A 23720-nucleotide genomic window follows, 5' to 3' on the forward strand; every position below is an offset into this window, starting at 1 on the left:
TCTTTCCCTCTTCTTCATCCTCAACCTTCAGCTCATCTGCAAACTCTGCCATTTCTTCCTCTACCATATCTCCCGGATCTCTCCTTTCCTCTTCATTTTTAAATGTCATTCCAGCCCAAGCCCTTACTCCTCACACAAAAATTAACAATAAGTCTCTAGCTCATCCACCCACCTTCATTTTCTTCTTCTATAACTGAATTGTCAGAATAACCTTTACCAAATACCGAGGACACCTGACAGATCAGTCTAACACCCTTATTTTCCTGATGAAAAACAAAGGCTCAAAGAGGTGAAGTAACTTCCCATGTTTACATATATATCAATGGTTGGGAGATGGAGCTAAGGCTACAGAACACAGGGTTCATGACTTTCAGTCTGGTGTTCTACCCACTGTATCAGGACACTTCCCCAAATCACATCAACCACCATGGCCAAGGCCAACTCTGAGTCTTAATGCATCACGCTATAGAAGGCCTAAAATCTTACACTGGTCCATTCAAGCCCTTAAACATACTTTCACTGTTTCTCCAAACTCATTTCTCATTACTCATCATTATACCCCTCTTCTCTAAGTCACTCTTTTTGTTATGCTCATACCAACACAACTTTTAACCCCACTGCTGAGTGTACATACAATACCCTGCAAAGGCAATCCTCTATTTTTGACCCATGCTTGAGTCCTGACAACAGTTTTAAGACAAATATGGGACTCAATTAGTCTTGCATTTCTAATTCCAATTTCAAAGAGCAAAAAAATTATTTAAGAGCCCTAATTACACCTTATCTTTTGGAGTAATTTTGAAAATGCATTTTCATCATCTCAAACGAATTCTTTAACTTTGTTCTACCACAAAAACTAAATATACAGCCAATTATGTAAGCTCAACTGTTAACTGGTCACTTGCCTTACCTCATATACCAATGGTTTTGTCAAGATTTAGAACATGAAATCCTTTATCTTTTTAAAATTTTGCAATTTTGCATACCAAATGTTTTGTATTTATACTGCTTTATAGTGTTGGATGCTTACAACCTACAACAATTGCTGAGAGACTAACCAGTCCAGACTTTGAGTCAGTGGGCTGACATAAGATGAATGAATGCAGACTCACTTTCTAAGTGATAGTGTGATTCATTATTTTCCTATTTCCCCATGCAACATCTGCAATATTGTACTGCAAAGACTGTGGTATCAAGGCCCCCTTTATTAAAAATAAAAAAAACCCTTTCACACCTTTTTCTCTTCCAGTTCTAAATCTATCTCCACCCTTCTTGATCAGATTCAAACATCACTCCTCAGTTACCTCATATTTTTGATCATGTTATATCCCTTCAGTTCATTTGTTTTAAACTGTAAAACTGTTAACTTAGTGTGAGCTGATCTTCAGTTTCTACCAAGAATTTTTATAAACAGACATTTCAAGAGTTGCCAACAAGATGTACATACTTAAAGGAACCAGGTCTTACAGGTCTTTTACCTCTTCCAGAACTATATAGCATACTATTTTCCAGAAGACAAGCACTCTGTAAAGCCTTGCAAACTAACTCAAGAGTGGTTCTAAAATGGACCAACTTGCTGCTGTGCATTTTCTTCTCAGAATATAATTTTGTTCTAATCGAATCACTGTCAAAAAAGTAAAATACATAAAAATAAATGAATGAATACATAAATCCTGTTGCATGGATTTCAGGCATTAATACAAATTAGCAGTTTACAGGTACTCTTACATGTTGTTGTTTGTCTGCTTGTTTTTAACCCTCACTCCTAGTGACAGAAAGCATGTTCTTGCTGTATTCAAACAAGAAAAGTGACTGAAGAGCCCTAATAAGACCTGGATAATATTGAACAATATTCCCCAGCCCTCTGAAGAAGTGAAGTACCAAGTGAAATAGCCAGAGCTATAATATCCACCCCGGCCTATAAGTGAAATCAAAAACATATTCCTTGTGATCTGGCAGTATCTATATTTTCTCATCATTCATATTACACTGCACTGTGTTTGTTTTTAGCCACAATGTATGGCTTAAACTACTCTGAAATGGGAACAGACTGAAAGAAAATCTGGACTATCAATGATGTGTGATCATAGTGATGAGAAATTAGAGGAGAAGGAGGTGGAGAAAGAAAAGAAAAACTAAAAAGAGAGACCTGTTTAAAATAAAAGGTATATTTCAGAAGAGACAAATAGAAACACACAGTAGAAGATAGGCTCAACAGAAATGCTAAAAGTGTACTGGCAATGTGGACATTTTCAGATACCGAGTGGTTACATCACAGTAATAAAGGACAGCCAAATCACAGAAAAGCAGTATCTTCTCAAAAGCCACTGATGTGGGGCTTCCCTGGTGGCACAGTGGTTGAGAATCGCCTGCCAATGCAGGGGACATGGGTTCGAGCCCTGGTCCAGGAAGATCCCACATGCCATGGACCAACTAAGCCCGTGCACCACAACTACTGAGCCTGCGCTCTAGAGCCTGTGAGGCACAACTACTGAGCCCGAGTGTCACAACTACTGAAGCCCACATGCCTAGAGCCCACGCACCTCAACAAGAGAAGCCACCACAATGAGAAGCCTGCGCACAGCAACAAAGAGTAGCCCTCACTCACCACAACTAGAGAAAGCCCGCGCAGCAACGAAGACCCAACACAGCCATAAATTAATTAATTAATTAATTTAATTTTAAAAAAAGCCACTGATGTGCCCATTCAGTTAGTCAGTCAGTGAACAGTTTCTGCTACTGGTGGGCAAACAAAAACAGAAAAAGCTGGGTACAAGAGAATACAGAGAATTCCCTACTGTTTGCAATCAACAAGACACCGATTGTTCTTGGTTGAATGGCTTATTCTGGGAATTCTTCTGACAGGAGAGATCAGATAGCATCTGTCTCTTACAAGTAAAGGCTTAAGCCAATGAACAGTTCTCATTATCCCAGACAACAATAAATGAAGTCAGAGCAAGGAGGAACCAGGTGGTATCCTGCTCATAAAACCACTTGATGCATCGACATCACGTTTTTTTCCTAACTGAGCCAACTTAGGGCTAACTTCCTTAGATGCAAGATTCTTGATAAAATAAAACTTTACTAATCTGAATATCTATTATTAAGTATTTAGACACGGGCTCTTAATAGCACAGTAATACCACCAATACTAGGCCCGGTAATTTTTCTATATATTCATTTTTAATGCTTGGGCAATACATTACCTTATCAAGGCCTACAAGAAAGGGATATTTTTCTACCAACATATTTTATCCTATTGACCCATTTACATCTTATTTTCCACTACTCTGAGTGTTTAAAAACAAAAAAGCAGCCTTTCATAGAATATAATTCAAAATTAATAATTCTGATTTTTCACTTCCTTTTCTTTCTCATCTTCTTTTCCTCATATATTATGAACAAGTGTAGTTTAAGTATAGTAATATTGAGCCTGACTTTCTGAGTAACTATTTACTCATAAAGATGAACAAGGGAACAGAAAACAACATAATAATGGGAATCTAATGTAGTAAAGGAACCCACACATTTCCCTCATGTACATTGTGGACACTACGCTGTGCATTCAATGTCATTTTGCATGCAATCATGGCTATCACGTGATATGAAGTCTTAAGTAAAATCTCTATACTCTATCATCAGATAGTGCCTACAACTAGTTTAGAATTATACTGTAATTAAACTGAAACTCTAATTAAAAGTACTAGGCTAATGCAATATGAAATGTCCTTGATCATCACAGACCAATTATGTTTCGGTTTGCCGTTGTCTTCTGGTGTGTATAGATTTTATCCTTTCATAAAAATAACAGAACACAGATTTGATAATGACATCCTGGGCAGGATGTCCTGGTAATTTCCAGAGTCAGTCATTTCTTTTTCAATTTATTTTCTCCTCTTCATGGTTTTGTTATATATCCCCAATGACCCTGGATTCCTGAGAAACATACCCTGACTACTGACCAAAGTGTCCTTCAAATATAGGAACTGATGATACACATATTACAATGGCCATAATGGCCACATTTAACAAATCAAAAAAAAAAAAAAAAGCTGGATTTTTTCATGTGGTATTCATGGGCTTATCCATCACCCTTGGTCTTAAATTGTTTCCAAGACAGTATAAAACAGGTTTAATAAGCAGTAATCTTTTATCAAAGCTAGATTTTCCCAAGAATAGTGGGTTTCAGTTCCACTTCTACTTCCTTTTACAGAAAGAAGCCTTAGCAGTAAATGCTTAGCAATGTTCCTAAGAGCAAAATTAAAATCTAAATCTTCTTAAAAAGTAATGCTTTCTACTGGTTATTTTAATCCTGTTTCTAATCTTAACTACATTTTCAAGTGAATTATTAACTATCAATAAACATCTATCTCCAAGTTTTAACAAGTTAAACAATCTAATACCAGCTTCAACAAACTTGAGTAAAACTGAATCTGTGATACTAATTTCATTGTTGTTGAGCCAGTTATCAAATGATAATACTATCTGTTCCCAGGGTCAGAAGTACACTAGGGAAGAAAACATTTCCTGAGCAATCCTTTGTAAAGTAAACTTTTAAACTGCAAATAAGTCATTTGTAAATGAATTTTGGTAATGCTCTATTTAAAAAACAAAATGTTAAGAAAATATTGAGTTATATATACTTCAGTAATGCAGAAAGAAGCAATGGAAAATTATCCCCCTCTATACTTTCTCTACAAATAGTGTCCTCAAAAATAAATTTATTTAGCAGAGTTTGATCAAATCAAATCACGTTTTAAAACTCAACCGTTCCTTCCTTTCAGGAAATACAGATCAGGGCTTCCCTGGTGGCACAGTGGTTAAGAATCTGCCTGCCAATGCAGGGGACACGGATTCGAGCCCTGGTCCGGGAAGATGCCACATGCCACGGAGCAACTAAGCCTGTGCGCCACAGCGACTGAGTCTGCGCTCTAGAGCCTGCGATCCACAACTAATGAGGCCCGTGTGCCTAGAGCCTGTGTGCCTAGAGCCCGTGCGCCGAAACAAAAGAAGCCACCGCAATGAGAAGCCCACAAGCCGCAACAAAGAGGAGCCGCCACTCGCTGCAACTGGAGAAAGCCTGCACACGGCAATGAAGACCCAACGCAGCCAAAAATAAATAAATTAAAAAAAAAAAAACAAATCAAATCCACAACCCTAACTGCTGAAATTTTAATTTGCTTCAAAACACACACTCACCCCATAAAAATTAAATTTCCATTTTAGCCAGCAGACAATCTCAACAGGATGTTCATAGGATTCAAAGCATTAGAATGAAGTCTCTGAACCCACAATAAAAATGATCTACATATAACAATCTCAATTATGTGAAGTTTTAATGCTACCCACAAATAAATACAAGCTATATAATTACAATTCAACTATACGATTAGGAAAATTATCAGAAGTACCTAGTAGTATTCTTTGGCTTTGTTTAATCAACCCATGATGACATTTTAAAAATTAATGGCATTCTAAATACAGAACAATTGTTTATAATAGCACACATTACACATTTATTGTCAGGTTCTAGGCAAGAAACCAGTGCTTGTGCTATTAAGTCTTCACTCAGTTATGCCACCATCAAATTTCTAACAGTTCCCTTCATTGGAGGGAAAAATAAAGTGGAAAGGAGAAAACTTGCCTAACACCCGATAATAATGTGATCTTATAAAGATATGTATCATTAAAATGCTTTATCTAACAATTCATTCGTTGAAAATGCATACAGGGACTTCCCTGGTGGTGCAGTGGTTAAGAATCCGCCTGCCAATGCAGGGGACACGGGTTCAAGCCCGGGTCCGGGAAGATCCCACATGCCGTGGAGCAACTAGGCCCATGAGCCACAACTACTGAGCCTGCGCTCTAGAGCCGGTGAGCCACAACTACTGAAGCCCACGCGCCTAGAGCCTGTGCTCCACAACAAGAGAAGCCACCGCAATGAGAAGCATGCACACCGCAACGAAGCATAGCCCCTGCTGTCCGCAACTGGAAAAAGCCTGCATGCAGCAACGAAGACCAAATGCAACCAAAAATAAATACAATAAATTTTAAAAAACAAAATGCATACAGATGACTATACTTAATACTGTATTGAACACTGCAATATGCTAAGAGAGTAGATCTCAGGTACTCCCATCACACACACAAAAAATGGCAACTATTGAGGAAATGATATGCTAATTAGTTTGACTGTAGTAGTCATTTCACTATGTATTATGTGTATCAAATCATCATGTTGTACACCTTAAATACAAAGTCCCATTCTTGGAGAAGACACACAGAGATAACTCATGTGTGTTGCTATAATAAATAAAATGAAGTGAAGCAAAAGAAGGAAAAGGCAAGAAAAGAAAAGAGAACTATTTGGGCTACAGTTGCTGTCACAGTGATGCTAGTGAACAAAGGGAAATACCACGTATTGATAGCAATCGGAAGGAGATCTTCCACGGGGACCAAGATTGGATGTAATAGCCACAGAGAGGATGTAGAAGCAGAGGAGGAAAGCTGACAGGGTCCAAGAAGAAACAGAACGGTGCTCCTGCTAGAAACATGTTATTAAAGAACAAATTAACAATAATCAGAAAAGCAATAATGCAAAATACTTTCTAGAAATGAAGAATAATCAGCAGTTGAGTGTTAAACATACTTTGAAGAAAACCTAGCTAACAGTTTTTCATTTAATCTTTATAACAGAGGCATTTTTATCACCATTTTGGACCAAGGAGAAGTCAAACAATGGTTTAACTAATGTAACTTTAGATAGCGACTGGCAGAGGATTTGTATTCAGTTTTATTTTGTCTCCAGAGTCCATGCTCTTTCATTATTCTGATTTCTGTGACAAAAATCATTAAGTGCCTGCCCCCCAACTATAACACTGCTGTACCACACATTTGGTTTCTCTCTAAAGCCAACATTTCTTTGGGGACAGAGGATACCTAATGTGAATAAGGACTCTGTCAGACTATTAGAATTTAAGCATTCTAAAAATTTAATACTTGTCTCATATCTATATTCTCTTTATCAATAATCTTTATCTTCCAAATAACTGTGAACCACGTGTACCCAAAAAAGGGAAAGGAGTTATATAAGGATCCTACCTATAAAGAGAAAAGATACTCCCAGGGGTAATGAAACCAGTTATGAGTCAGCAAAGAAAAATTCCCTAGATTAGGCAAATTCTAATGATTTCAAGGGAAGCATATATTTCTCATAATTAACTTACATCCTATGTGCCAGATACCATGCTAAGTATTCTACATGCATTTTACCATTCTATGATAGGTACCATTGTTAGCCCCATCTAGATTAGTGAATTGAGAATTTAATATTTGCTTAAGGTGATGCACTTAATAGGTGATGTAGATAAAATATGAGTCGCAATGGGAGAGACTGGATACATTAAATGTTAGCTAGGAATTTATTCCAATAATACATGAGTAAATTGATAAAGGACTGAAATAGGGTGAAAGCAATAAAAATTATAAGGAAGGGACAGATCATATGGTCTAAACAAAAACTACATAGGATTTGATAAGTAATTAAATACAGAACATATTAAAATTTGATAATTTTTAGAAATTACAATAAACAAAGCTGGTGCAATTGTAGGTAAATGGTGGAAACATATATGGCTATTGTCAATACAAATGTGGAATATCCATTCAGGAATCCAATATGGAATTAAACATTTTAAAATAGTCTCATCTGGGCTTCCCTGGTGGCACAGTGCTTGAGAGTCCACCTGCTGATGCAGGGAACACAGGTTCATGCCCTGGTCTGAGAAGATCCCACATGCCGCGGAGCGGCTAGGCCCATGAGCCATGGCCGCTGAGCCTGCGCGTTGGGAGCCTGTGCTCCGCAACGGGAGAGGCCACAACATTGAGAGGCCCATGTACCGCAAAAAAATAAATAAATAAAAATAAAATAAAAGAGTCTCATCTTTTTTTCAATAATCAAGTGTTTAAAAATTAACCCAGGGAACACTACTAAAAATGTACAAAGTTCCTTTTTATTTTTAATTGAAAAAAAAAATTTTTAAGGTGTGAAAAAAACCTAAATATTTAACATAGGTTAAATGACAAATTATAGTAAGAATTCATGTATCATACAGGTTTTTCTGACAAATACAAAGAAAATATTTGGGGGAAAAAATGCATTATTAGATGTATTAATTGGGAAAAAAGCTTAAAACAAAATTGTATCTGTGCTGTGATTATAACTATTGACAATAATTTATTCATTAAAAAAGAGGTAAAACATGAACACAGACGGCTTCCCTGGTGGCAGAGTGGTTAAGGATCCACCTGCAATGCAGGGGACACGGGTTTCAGCCCTGGTCCACAAAGATCCCACATGCCATGGAGCAATTAAGCCCGTGCACCGCAACTACTGAGCCTGCGCTCTAAAGCCCGCTAGCCACAACTACTGAAGCCCGCAGGCCTAGAGCCCGTGCTCCACAACGAGAAGCCACCACAACGAGAAGCCCGTGCACCGTGATGAAGAGTAGCCCCCACTCGCTGCAACTAGAGAAAGCCCGCGTGCAGCAACAGACCCAAGGCAGCCATAAAGAAAGAAAGAAAGAAAAAAAAGAAAGAAAGAAAGAAATTTTAAAAGAAATATGAACACAGAAAAAAACAATTTGATTATGAGTTTGGTCATAAGTGACAGAAAGTGAACTCAAATTAGCTTAGGCAAAAGGAGAAATGTATCGACTTGTGGAATCAAAGAGAGTGTTGAATAATAAACCATAAGATATGCAAGGAAAAAGCTAGTTCTCATAAATAGTTGAGTTAAAAAACAAAATTCAACTGGTAAATTTTAAAGATCTTATTGACTTTATTCAACAATTCACAAATCAGCAGCACCCAATCTAGCAGATAGATAGCAGCTCCAAGCTGCTGTACGAAATGAAAGACTTTCATACTTCCTAGCAAGAACAAAGAATATTAGGCTAAAAAGTGGAATGGTTATTGCAATGTTACTTTCCTTAGGGTCTATTTGGCAGATTACCTAATTAGAGCTGATCAGGTGATTTCTGACTGACTGGTTTAAGATTCCACTTCTGGGAGATAAAACTGTAATTAAATCTTGGTTTGGTGACCTGAGGCTTAGAATAAGCAACTCCATTTGGAGCCTGCTGCCTTGGTTTTAATAGTTGGAACCAGGGATTTTTAACAGGGTGGGAAATCTTCAGTTCCTCTAATACTCTTCTACTACTTTCTCCACAAGGCAGGAAAGATGGATGCCATGAGCTCTAACATTTTAAATCTTACAAATTCACCACCTGTTAGCAAATGACTTTCTTGTCTTACTTTAAGAAATCCTAGGGTAAGATGCTTATCTGCCTAATGTGTCTCAGCTATCCACCTCTGGATAAAGGACACCCTGACTAAAAGTTCCTCCAAGACTGCATACAATGAGGAGGTGTACTTTCACAATGCAAAATCTGGATGCTGCTCTCAGAATGCAGAATAGATGCTGAGCATCCACAAACCACAGATGCCTACTCTAGGACCCAAAAGAATATAATATTTAGAACCTAAATAACAGCACATAATTATCCTTGAAACAAGGGCTCCACCTCACCTTCCATGTTGAGGACCGTGATACTGTGATCTATAATATGAAATATGTTGGTCTTCAGCCCTGTTTCTAGCACAGAGCTCCTAAAATACTTGGCATTTCCTAAGTGAAAAGAGCAATAAAGGTCTTGATATTCATAACAAATCCCTTTCAACCACACCAGAGTTCATGTTAATGTGATGACCTTTGAAAAGTACCTAGAGAAGGGGGCTGGTTGCCAGGGGAACCCATCACGTGATTGGAGGGTTGGAACTTTTCAGTCCCACCCCCTCACAACACAAAACACCTCTGGGGAGGGAAGAGAGGCTGAAGGTTAACTCTATTGCCAAGGGCTGACTATTTAATCAATCTTGCCTCTGTAATGAAGCCTCCATAAAAACCCAAAAGAACTGGGTTCAGAGAGCTACTGGGTTGGTGAAAACATGAAGATTTGGGGGGAGTGGGGTGCCTGGAGAGGGCATGGAAGCCCTGAGCCCTTTCCCTATACCTTGCCATGTGCATCTCTTCCATCTGGCTGTCCCTGAATTATATCCTTTTTTAATAAACCGGTGATCTAGTAAGTAAAATGTTTCTCTGAGTTCTGTAGCTACTCTAGCAAATTAATTAAAGCCAAGGAGGAGGCTGTGGGAACCACCAATCTATAGTCTATCAGAAGCATAGGTGACAACCTGGACTTGCGATTGGCATCTGAAGGAGGAGGGATAGCCTTACAGGGCTGAGCCCTTAACCTGTGGAGTCTGATGCTATCTCCAGGTAAACAGTGTCAGAACTTAGTTAATTGCTTGGTGGTGTTGAAAAAAGAAAAAAAAAACTTACATTGGAATTGGTGTCAGTATCAGAGGCCTGTTAGATAATTCCATGTTAAAACTGCTTGAATGCAGAGGGAAAAAAAAAAAAACCTATTTACAGTTAGTTTTGCCAATAAGTAGCCCAGATTTAGCATTTCTGGGAGTGAGTATTGAGGGAATGTCCTTCAGGAAGAAAATCGTTATACTTACATTGTTACAGTGGTATTGAAGATTTTCAATAAATAAATTTAAATGTCATTTAATTCTTTAAAATCTGATTAGAATTCTTAAAACTGAGTTTCATCTATAATGAAACATGCAATAATTACTTTCTTTCGCCTTTCACTGGCAAATAAAATGGTTTAAAACTAGACCAAGCTTAGAGACATTAAAAAAAAAAAATTTGCTCTGACATAAAGTCATTGATCTCTAATGGGAAAGAAAAAAAATCTACTGTATATGAAAATAATTTCTTTTTCTCATAAATTACATCCTTTTATTTTTATTGTGACTAGGCTTCAGAAAAGAGCATACTTAAAAAAAAAATTCATGTGATTCTCTAATATACTTTCCACAAATCATAAGCCTAGAGTTTTGAAAATATTTCCACAGCAACCAATTTCAGTGACATAAATTGAGGAGGGTACATTCAGGTATTAAATAAGGTAACTATTTTATAAAGACAAGTATCTTATTTTGAAAATAAAATATATTTTCTACTGAAATTATACACAGAAATACAGAGATAACAAAGTGATTCCATGATAGAAAAAAAACACTTCATAAATCATTCTAAGGCAGTTTATGTTTAAAGTTTCACACTTAAAGCATAATACCTTCTCTTGTTTCTTCCAATCTATCATAATAAAAAGTGAAGTGATATTAACATGATTTCAGAAACTAAACTATGCTTATCATGTAATAGTCAATCATGTAAAATTAAGTAAAATATATTGGGCTTCCCTGGTGGCGCAGTGGTTGAGAGTCCGCCTGCCGATGCAGGGGACACAGGTTCGTGTCCCGGTCCGGGAGGATCCCACGTGCCGCGGAGCGGCTGGGCCCGTGAGCCATGGCCGCTGAGCCTGCGCGTCCGGAGCCTGTGCTCCGCAACAGGAGAGGCCGCAGCGGTGAGAGGCCCGCGTACCCAAAAAAAAAAAAAAAAAAAAAAAAAAATTTAAGTAAAATATAAAATCTTAACATTAATCACTACATATAATTATTTTCACCTGTGTCTAAATATCTGTATCAAATTTTATTTATATGAAAGGCACCTGACAAAGTACATAGTCTCCTTTTACTTACATCTTAAAAGGAAGATCAGGACAAGAGTCCAAGTATTCGTTTATAAGTTTTGCTTTCCTATACAACCTACACATTTGCAAATGCATGGGAAATGGTTAATAAGCTCAGAAATAATTATTTCCCAGACCAATCCCAATGTAGCTATGTATGTAATCCATTCTGTATGTATTTTCAGGCAAGATCCCACAATGTACCTACCCTCAATGGTCACAGCATTTTTACAAACGTACCATTTCTTTAGGTTTAATGAGGTATAAGTAAATATCTACCAAAAACACTATCATATTTTATAAAGACCATTTTAAAACATACAACATATTAAACGTACTTTAAAATAATTAAAAAGCGCTCAATCCATCAGTTAGACCAGTCTTGGGCATTAACATGGACACTTTTTTTTTTTTAATAAATTTATTTATTTATTTATTTTTGGCTGTGCTGGGTCTTCATTGCTATGTGCAGGCTTTCTCTAGTTGGGGAGAGTGGGGGCTACTCTTCGTTGCGGTGTGCAGGCTTCTCATTGCAGTGGCTTCTCTTGTTGTGGAGCACGGGCTCTAGGCACGCAGGCTTCACTAGTTGTGGCACTCAGGCTCAATAGTTGTGGCTCGCGGGCTCTAGAGCACAGGCTCAGTAGTTGTGGCACACAGGTTTAGTTGCTCCGAGGCATGTGGGATCTTCCTGGACCAGGGTTTGAACCTATGTCCCCTGCATTGGCAGGCGGATTCTTAACCACTGCACCACCAGGGAAGTCCCAACATGGACACTTTAATTCTAACAAATTTTCCTCTAATTTCTCCCTTTCCCTCTTCCTGTCCTTTCCCAGAAATTCCTTTCCAAAAGATGGCAATAAGGGATATACTACGAAAGCATCCTGTAACAGAAATAATGAGACTAATGCTGGGAAAAAATGAAGGTGAGTTTTGCTATGATTTGAGAAGTTAATGCATGAGAAGAAAAATTTCAAGTGTTTGCTGACCCTGCTCATTCTGAACCATGAAATTGTTTGAGCCATGCAAATTACTAACCATGATAAAAATAAGGGATTCTACAGATATATCATTCCTATACAGTACAGCCCAAAGTGAACACGCCATGGATACTGTGCACTAGAAAGCAAGGAGGTGGGCAGAGGAAAGGAGGGAAGGGAAAATGCCAGAGGCAGTATGTAGTCACACAACCCAGGCCCAGTTAGTGGGAAGCCCTGTCCACATGAGAACCAGTACAGCATAGTGGTTAACAACATTGATTAAATAATCACACTTTTCAAGTGTGATTCCTGACTTGGTCATTTTCTAGCTGTATGACCTTGATCCAGTTCCTTAATATCTCTGTGCCTCCATTTTCTCATATGCAAAATTGGTCTTTATTAATCTGTAAGGGCTGCCATAACAATATACCACACACTAAGTGGCTTAAACAACACATTTATTTTCTTGAAGTTCTGGAAGTCCAAGATCAGTGTACTATCAAGGTTCTCCTGAGGCTGGCAGATGGCTGCCTTCTCCCTGTGTCCTCCCATGGCCCCTTCTCTGTGCACTTTGCATCCCTGGTGTCTTTCTCTTCTTATAAAAAGACACCAGTTCTATTGGATTAGGGCCCCACCCTTATGACCTCATTTAACTTTAATTAGCTCATTAAAGGCTCTACCTTCAAATATAGTCACATTCAGAGTTAGGACTTCAGCATATGAATGGCGGGGTGGAGCAGGGGGGACGAGGATCACAATTCAGTTCCTAAGAGTGTATAACAATAATACCTACCCTCAGATGATGTAGTGAAGATTAAATGTGTTAATTTACATAAGGTGTCTGGCACATGGGAAGTGCTATATAAGTGCTTACTATTAGGCTAAGTTCCATTAAATTTACATTTCTAACAAGTACCCACAAACCACAGCATCAGGTGGATGAAAACAGACGGTAATCTGTCTTTAAAATGTCTTGTATGGGAATGGTGATATCTTCGGGGGAAATGTAGAACACATTTGCTGGAAACATTTATCTCAATTCAAAACCAGGGTGGTTAATATAGAAATATTAGTAGTTCCTAACCAGGAGCAAAACCAATATATAGGTTTGATTTTCTCACATTCCCAGTGGGACACAAAGGCTTTTTGTGTCTCAGGATTATGTACTGATAAAGAATGGGGAAAGAATGTTTATGAGGAAGCAGACAAAAGCAGCCTGGCTCCCATGTATCCACACTCGGCAGCTGTACTGTAGTTTGGGTTATACCAATAATTTCCAATTATTTTACCTGAGGTCAATTCCCAAGCTGGAAAACAGTGATGAGAAAGATTAATTTAGACAGACTCAAGTACTCATACGAACACCAAAATCTACCACCAACTTAAATATTAGGCTTACTTTAATATATAATTTTTTATCTTGTTACTTTTTCAATCACCCTTCATGATCCTGGTCAAGGCTCTGTGTACCACAAACATGACGGGTGCAGAAGAAAATGGCTGATAGCAGAAAGGACAAGGGTGGCAAAAATCACCACAAGCAAAGGATGCTAAAAGCTAAGCGAGGCTGCTAGGTAACTAAGAGCCCAAGCTTTAAGGCAGGAAGAGTTCTAGGTGATGAAGCTTCCCCTGGGAATTGATTCACCAATGTTCCCAATTTTTTAAACGAATTTAACATAATCTTGTAATTATGGAAGTCTGATCCTATCGCTCCCCTGCCTAAAACCCTTCAATATCATCAGGTTGTCTCCAAGATAAAGTCGACACTCCGTGGCACAAGATCCAAGGGTTTTCCAATCTAGCCCCAACAAACTGCCACATTCGCCTCTAGTGTCTTCAAAGACACCAGTACCAGTTCTTACTGCTTTATTTCTGGACCCTTCACAGGCTACTCTCTCTACCTAGAAAATCCTCCTCGGCCCTCTCTTACCCTTCTCATTCCTGCACGTCTTTAGATCTCAAAGCTGCTATCACTTACTAGGTAAACTCCATGCAACCGCCCCCCAATTGAGCAATCCGGCTCTTCAGTGTGTTCCCACAATGCCAAAACCTAACACTATTATAGAATTTATCATACTGGTACGCTGTAAATATGTAAGCCACTCCCCTGTTCTTCATCTGGAAACTCCAAGGGTAAGACTTAACACAACTCTTCCCTCATCTGTGCTGTTTTTCTCGACTTTTCCAGGGAGAGCCAGTTTTTCCCCAGTCTGTCCTCTCTCAGCATTTCATTCCCAAGTGAGTTAGAACGTTTCTCAACAAGTCCATTTCTCTCAACAGACTGACGTTCCTGGAGGGCAAAGTCTAAACAGACCCCAACACAGTGCCTAGCATACACTCATGGCTTAACACATTTGCTGTTACTAACTGGCTATTCATGAATTTGCTTGAGGTTTTGCAGACTAGGTCTTATGCTGAAGTTCATCGTGACCAGTTTTTTAAAAGCATATAATAATTTAATTAAATCAGGTGTTATGTTAAATAATAAAATAAGCTACATTCTGGTAAGTTTTGACAAAGATTTTCCCTTCAAAATACATCTCTTACAATTCGTATTATCATACTTCAGACAAGACTTAGGAAGTTTTCTGACCAGCCAGAATTACAGTGTGTAAATAAGGAACAGCTTTGAAACCGCTGCCCAACAGCTGGAGGACTCAGTAGGAGCCCCAAAGTAAGAAAACACTTGTTTCCTGGGGGGTAAAAGCTTAGAGCCAAACACAATGGTACAAGAGAAACAACAAAACAAGGAAAAAACGTTTACAGGATTTATCTTTGACTCTTTGGGAAAGAAAATAAAATATTACAAGCCTTCGATCGAATGGGCACCATGCCATCATGCAATCCAAAAGCATTTTAAAGTCTGCCCATGATGTTTTCTAGTAAACATTTCCGAAAGAGCCTGAAACTTGATTTATATGCATGAAAGGGAATTAGAGTGTACCTCCTACATTTTACAATTCACATTAAAGTTGTCATAATGCCCTCAAAGTATGTGGGGAAAAATAAGAGTTGAACTCCTATTTTTATGACTTTAGTAAGCAGCCAAATGGTAAAATCTTTGCTATTTTCCAAAAAAAAAAAGATTCTCAGTTCTTGTATGTGTCCATTTTCTAAGACAAGTCACTAAAGAAAGCAATTTTTTTAAAGTGTTCTTCCTTCCTCCATATCTTATTACACACCAACTCCATGCAATCTAAAAGAAACTATGTATATATGTAAGGGTTGGGGCATACATATACAGATATATGTATTTATAGATACTCTAAAGAAGAAAAAGGTAACAGGGAAAGAACTTCAAAAAGAGTAAAGGTTATCACTCAAGGAAGCTAAAGTATAAAGGAGAGAGAATCAATACAGAAAGGTGACCGAGGATAAGGAGCCAGTTGTTTGGAACTGAAATGGGTAATTTTCAATGACTAAGTTTTCAACAGACACACAGGTACATATATTTACACATATCCCTTAAACCACAGTAGAAAGAGAAACAATTTTGAAAAGTAAGAATATTCAGTCATGATGCCTAAAATAGAATCAAGCAGGGGAAAAGTAACATGCAAATTTGTTTTTAAATTCTTAGGGAGGCAAAGGTCCCAAACACCCAGCTTTCATATTCTCTATCTTGGTAAACATTACAGTTTAAACCAGGTGCTTAGGCAGCATCTCTCATCCTTTCCTCTAAATCCCCACAAATCTATCAGTAAGCTCTATGGTTCCTACCTTCAAAATACCTCTCTTACCTGTCCGTTCTCTCACCCTACCCTCATCCAGACCACTATCATCCCTGAGATTACCAGGATGTCCTCCTAACTGGTCTCCCCCAAATCCATATGGCCTTATCCAAACCATTTTTCACACTGTTCTCAGAGTGACCCTTATAAAATGAAAATCAGATGATGTCTTTCGCCCACTTTGGTTCCCCTTTTTCCTTATAACAAAATCCTCACAATTACTTATAGCCAAGCTCCTCTTCACAGTCTCCTCTCCAACCACGGTCGCTTTTTGTCAGTTGCTACAAAATACCACCTTCTCTCCAGTCTTCATGCCTTCATGCAGGCTGTGCTCTTTGCTTGGTATCTTCTGCCCAGCTTTCTTCAAGTCAAGAATTCCTGTTCACTCTTGGGTTCTCAATGACTTCAAGGCAAAGGTAATCTTCCTGAGAGAACTTCTCCTTATATTTCTCCCTACATTTCTTTATAGAACTTTACAACCTTATCATTACTTAATTATGTATAAGTATCTGTTTAACATCAGTCTACCCTAGACTTTAAGGACCATGAGGAAAGGTCCATGATGTAAGGGACCATGTCCTCAGTCCCTAAAAACATGCCACGGTGAAGATGCTCAATGTATATTTAAAGATTCATTGAGTGTCCTCCAAAGTCTTGGGAGAAGAAGCAGGCCTAATGAGGAAGTCTGATCTTAGATTACAGCAATGTGATAGCTGGAAAAAAACAATTTCTTAAATCTTGAGGTTGAAAAGTAGGTTAGACAGAGAGGGAGCTAGTCATAAAATCCTGTCCTGTAGTAAAGTGAAAAACAAAGAATATTAATTATAAAATTCTTCCTATGATTGTTATATACTTCATCTAGTAAGGAATTTATCATATACTTTATATCTTGAAAGTTTCTATCTAAATGCTATACATATAGTAGTATTTAATAAATGACTATTTTTAATATAAAATATTAAGTCAAAATGAAATAACTTAATTAGGATCTGGGATTTTGAGACCAGGTCCAGATTTAATCTGTACATGGCCTTGTCCTAGAAGATCCTAAAGACAGCAATATTTAAAATAATGTCACTTCCTTTAGCTTGACCATTAGTAACAACATACACAGCCTTTAAAATTATCATCCAGTGAAATTCATTATCTTCTAAACAAACATTGTGTAAACCAACTCTGCTTCTAAATAAATGTTACACAAGGTATGATAATGAACTAATGATGATGTGATGTGACATTTTCAGATGCGGTTTGTGGAACTGCTCTCATTTTATAATAAAATTTTTTATAAACAGAAAAGAGGATAGTTTTCCCTCAGAAATTTTTACTCAAAATATGTTTATAATGCTTGGCATCACAGTAAACTAAAGAAGGCCAGAGGGGCTCTGGAATCAGTAAAACATAACAGGTAACAAACATTAGATTACTTATAAACTAAAAGGGATAATATCCGAAAAGGATAACAAAATAACCCTATGCCATAACCCTTCCACACACACAACAGCATGGGACTAATCACTTATAAAATTGCCTTATGGTAATTGTCAACATTGGAGATGACTGTATTCTACACTGCCAGCAGTAAAGTAAATTTTCACTTCAGAGGTATAAAATAAACATTCAAGTGCTAATCAGTAACAGAACACTAATCTTAATATAATAGTTTTAAGCTGCCAAGGAATGAGGGCATGAATAACGTTAAACTCCCTTTTTAAATATTTTTAACTTAATTATCCCTGGCTATACACTGAAAAAATAAAACTTTTAACACAAAGTGGACAGAAATAAAATTAACTCTAAACACTTGAGATTTTTATCTTGCTTAGAAATGAGTAAATGTAAAATTTCACACTTAACCAAGTAACATCAAAAATGAGTCATACACTTAAATACTTTGGCTTTCTTGTTTTGACTGAATCCTTCCCATTTCCCCTCCTTTATTTCTCATTATTCCATCACTCTTACACATTCTCTCCCAGTATTAATTCATGCATATTTTGAGAAGCCCTGTGCTCTTAGTTTAGATCCAAAGTTTAAGTGATTATCACTTATCAGAAGGGTTTTTTCCCCTCCTTTCTGTCAGATCTAACTAACACAAAAACAGTAATATCTCATTAATTGAAGGTGGTGTGAGGTGATTCTGTGAATCATTTTAAATTCTGAATTGCTGAATACTTTAAAAGAAAAAATTTTTTATACATCGAAGTACTGCTTCTAACAGTAAGTGTTTTATAACATGTTGACTAACATTAAGTCCTCTAGAGGATTTTTCTCATGAATAGGTATGGGTGCTTTGCTATTAGCATACTGTTTATATCTGAAGTGTGAAAAAGTAAAACAATTAGTTCTCTTAGGAACTGTAAATAAATCCCCTGAAACTGTAGTTATCTTATTTCCTTAACACTTTTTTTCTCAAGCTGTTAAAAAGATAAATCACAGGCACACTTGCATTAGAAGGATCCTAACTTCCAATCTAAGGACAATTCCGGAAGGCCTTCCCCTCCCTGCAGGGGCCCAGGAATCCACATTTGGGGTATTTCTTTGAGAAATCTCAGCACTTGGAGTATGGGGGCTCTTCCTGCCCACTTAAACTAACCACCTCCCTCCAACCCACTCATGAGACATTTATTCAGCTCAATAAACAACACTTGGCAAAGAGCCTGCCTCTACTTAATTTGCATCCCAATATCCTCCTGTGCTTTTAGTTAAGACTAGACTCAGGAGCTGCTGGAGAAGAGAGACATCAATGCTCCTCTGTCCAGATAACTGCCTGTTCCTCTAAATGTTGAGAAATCTGTTTAATGACGATAACATTCATAACTCTAAGCCTCTGAATGTATACTGAATTATGAGTTTATTCCATACTGACATGCAAAATATGCATGTTTTTATCATTATATCCTGAAATTAGGCCACAGAATAAATACGGAGTAAAAACATACCAGATGGCCACATAGATAGAAAGACAGATGACTGGGGGGGAGAGAGAGAGAGAAAGAGAAAGAGTGAAAGAGAAAAGAAAGAGACAGATAGAAGGAGAGGAGACAGGCAGTAGACAACTAGCTACTTTACTGGCTACTTGTATTTATTAAAATACCTCCACTCAAAAGTTTTATAATCAGGGCTTCCCTGGTGGCGCAGTGGTTGGGAGTCCGCCTGCCGATACAGGGGACACGGGTTCGAGCCCTGGCCCGGGCAGATCCCACATGCTGCGGAGCGGCTAGGCCTGTGCGCCACAACTACTGAAGCCCGCGCGCCGTGCTCCCCAGTAAAAGAGGCCACTGCAATGAGAAGCCCGTGCACCGCAACGAAGACCCAACGCAGCCAAAAATAAAAAAATAAAAATAAATTTTAAAAAATAAAAAAATAAAGTTTTATAATCAATTGGAGGTTTTATGTTTGCTTTCTGTTCCACTGCTGTTGTTTTTCTATACATCTTGAATATCTTTTTATTTAGAACTTTTTAGATGTTCCACTGAATATCACCATTGGTATTTCAAACTTTCGTTGAAAATCAAGTTTTATTTACCCAGTGTTATTTTTCTTTTAAAACCAAGATGCGGGTTTATTTGAAGACAAATGTAGATAATGAGCTTGTACAGGTATGTCCAAAGTACATTTGCCTTCTGTTGTTTTGTAAAGAGTATCACCAAAATAGGAAAAGTAAATATAAATAAAAATCATAGCTACTTTATTCACAACATCTTGTCATAAACAAGAAACAAAAACTATTAAAAGTACTCGACAGGAATGATCTCTACTCATGAAACAACGAATTGGAGACTTCTGAGTTTGAAAAATACTTTAAAAGGCACTTAAATCCAACCATCTCTAGTCAAACCTGGTAGTCCATGAAGCCTCTGAAGAGGCAGAGAGCAAGTTACTGTACTACTAATACCTTATTTTGTGTATAGCTCCTTTAAGGTTAGAAGAGCATATTTACATCAATTACCTTACTTGATCCTTACAAGCCTGTAAAGAGTTAAGGTGGTGGTGGTAGCATTCTCCCCAATGGAGGGTAAGGAAGGAGGCCTGGGTACATTAAATCAGTAATTTGCCAAATTATGCAAAACCTGTGCTCTTTGTAATCTGATAGAAGTGCCACAACATAATAGCTAAAGAATGACCTTGGAGTTTATAAACTGTTGACTTCGGACACATCACAGACCTAGGATTACTTCATAGGATTGTAGCGAGCATTATGTGAAAAAGAAGTGTAGAGGCTTTCCCACTTTTTTGGTCAGAGCCACAGAGGAAAATTCATCTCACATTGTGACTCAGTACACAGAAACATAAAGATAAATAAATCTATGTAATAAAGACCAAAGTTTCAAGAAACAACACATCCTCTATAAGATACATGCTTATTTTTATTATTGCTGTTATTAATATATATTCTTCTGTTTCATTTTTTAAAAAACTGGTTGCTACCAACTAAATTGAATTTGGTACCCACAAAATGGGTGGTCACGTGCATTTTGAAACTACTGAGCTGACGCTTATAAAGTTCTTAGCTCAGTGCTGGACCCAGTAAACCCTAAAATATTAGTTACTGAAAATAATACTTCTAAAAGTAAATGTCAGTCATCATAGGTTAGTGGACATAAAACATTAAAAAGGATATATTTTTTGCCCTTGAAATGACAGTCTAGACATGACATGTAAACAACCCAGAGAAATATACACTAATGGCTTCAGTCACTGACACAGAATCAGGTAAAATCCTGATGCTCAGGTAAAATCACTGTGTGTCATGTCATGGGGCTTCAGTGAAAAAGTGTCTAAATATAGTGAGAAATGAATTACAGGTCTTTATCAGGCCCTGCTGAATAAACAGTGTTGAGATACAAAATAATGCAACACAGATGCTCTACAATGGGTGGTCCCAGCTAATACAATCATGTGATTAACTCAGAATGGGGGGTGGGGGGAGTCTTTCATTTCAATCACTGTGACCACTCTTGGTAAGTTTCCAGCCTTATGAATTACAATATACCTAGCATAATTAAATCTTTGATTATACAGCTAATTCAGTCATCTTTGTGAATATCAATTAATTGCTAGAGTATTCTAGGCTTAAAGATAAGAGACTGAGTTTAAAGTCTACTTATCCCAGGTCACACAGTAGAAACTGATTTTATAAAGTAAATCTCTGAGAGTTTATATGAACATATGCCTCTTTTCTATGACCATGTAAGTGCAGAAAACAGAAGTTTCAATTACATACTACAGGCATAACTTGTTTTACTGCACTTCGCTTTACTACACTTTGAAGATATTGAGTTTTTTACAACTCGAAGGTCTGTGACAACCCTGTGTTGAGCAAGTCTTTCAGCGCCATTTTTCCAACAGTATTTACGTACTTCATGTCGCTGTGTCACATTTTGGTAATTCTCACAATATTTCAATTTTTTTCATTATTATTATACTTGTTATGGTGATCTGTGATCAGTGACCTTTGATGTTACTACCACAACTCACTGAAGGTTCAGAGGATGGATAGCATTTTTTTAGCAATCAAGCATTTTTTAATTAAGGTATGTACACTGTTTTTTAGACATACTGCTATTGCACACTTAACAGACTCCAGTATAGTGTAAACATAAGTTTTATATGCACTGGGAAACCAAAAACTTCGTGTGACTCTCTATTTCGATGTTCACTTTATTGCAGCGGTCTGGAACCAAACACACAACATCTCTGAGGTATGCCTGTACATGTTTTGCTAATACTGAGTAATATATTTGTCTCTTTTTTCCCACAGTTTCTTCAAGAATGGGAGACCACTAACTGAGAAGAATTAAAATCTAGATTTTGTTTTGATTAGACTGGAAACATTTTGTTATGGAATTAGTTTCAAATTGTAAAGTTTGGAATGCTTCCAATTTCTTGAAATTGTCTTATATGTTGGAAGACAGATTTTCCCCAGATATGAGATGAAAGATTTTGTATTAGATATACAGAGAGAAATCCATTTTGCCAAAATAAGTCACTTGGGCACTGTCAGCACTTTGTCATATTGCAAAACTCAATGAACACATACATACACACACACATACACACCCTCCTATCAAAAAGAAAAAAACACACACAACATATTCACTATCTGCCAATTTCAAAAAAAAAATCTTGCAATATACTCTAAAGTATGCATATCTTACTTTTAGACACTAACTTCTTTGTGGGCAGAGCCTAAAAAAGGCATATGGGCATGCACAGGAATTTTCATTTAGCAGGTTTAACCTATAAGACATTTTTTAGAACATGGAATATTCTTGCCTTATAGAAATAAATATAAAAGAGAATGTGTTAGGGCTTCCCTGGTGGCGCAGTGGTTGAGAGTCCGCCTGCCGATGCAGGGGACACGGGTTCGTGCCCCGGTCTGGGAAGATCCCACATGCAGCAGAGCGGCTGGGCCCGTGAGCCATGGCCGCTGAGCCTGCACGTCCGGAGCCTGTGCTCTGCAACGGGAGAGGCCACAACAGTGAGAGGCCCGCGGACCGCAAAAAAAAAAAAAGGAGCATGTGTTAAAGCAAACATTTCACTTGTATTTGACACTGGTAGAGATTAAATAATGAAAAAAATGTTTAAATCAAGTAAAAGAACCAGAAGTAACTTTAGCTATCAACTGCATAATTCAGTGTATTTTCCATAATAATATAAAAAATTTTAGATTTATAAAATTATTTATATTTTATAATAAAATATTATTAAACCAAGATCTCAAATAAATTTAAGATAAGAAATATACACTTTACATAAAAAAGGTAGATTTTGTAGATGTTAATTTCATATACATCAAGAAAAAATCCACCAAAGCAATGTAAACCAGAATGTGATGCAAATCCATTCACTGTCACTGACATTTATTCTCCAAATATTTCTGAATACACAAATGCTGGGTGGGCCACAAGCAGTGTGTTATTACCAGGATTATATAATAATTTTTGTGCTATACTGGCTGGAAACCCACTACCTACTGTGTAATATTCTGGCAAAGATGGCTTAGCATGAAAATGCACATAGTTCAAAGGCAATGACAAGCTTACTCTTTAAGTAGACATAGCAGGGCTCTACATTAACTGTCCCTTAACGAGAGCCTGACTACTGACACCAACAACTTCCACCAAAGATGTTCACCCTGGGCAGTGAGGAAACTTGAGTTAATCAGAAACACAGTCTTCTTGGGACTTTTCCTGAGATTAGGCTCTACAGTGGATGCTCCAAAGCCTCTGACATCAGCATTTTACATCGATGAACCTAAACCTTGTTGATAACCGAATCCTCACTAATGGGTTTCAAGATGGACTTAGTCTTTCTCACACTAAATTCTGCTGTTCGGAAAG

General features: G+C 37.5%; 1 protein-coding gene across 4 annotated transcripts in view; it reads right to left on the reverse strand.

Annotated features, from left to right (window-relative positions):
* The window catches only part of PTPRK (protein tyrosine phosphatase receptor type K), a 573018-nt gene that overhangs the window by 529353 nt on the left and 19945 nt on the right, over positions 1-23720 (reverse strand). The gene's annotated exons all lie outside the window — the stretch shown is intronic.

This window comes from Lipotes vexillifer, unplaced genomic scaffold (assembly GCF_000442215.2).
Source record: "Lipotes vexillifer unplaced genomic scaffold, Lipotes_vexillifer_v1.1 scaffold201, whole genome shotgun sequence".
NCBI classification, from domain to species: domain Eukaryota; kingdom Metazoa; phylum Chordata; class Mammalia; order Artiodactyla; family Lipotidae; genus Lipotes; species Lipotes vexillifer.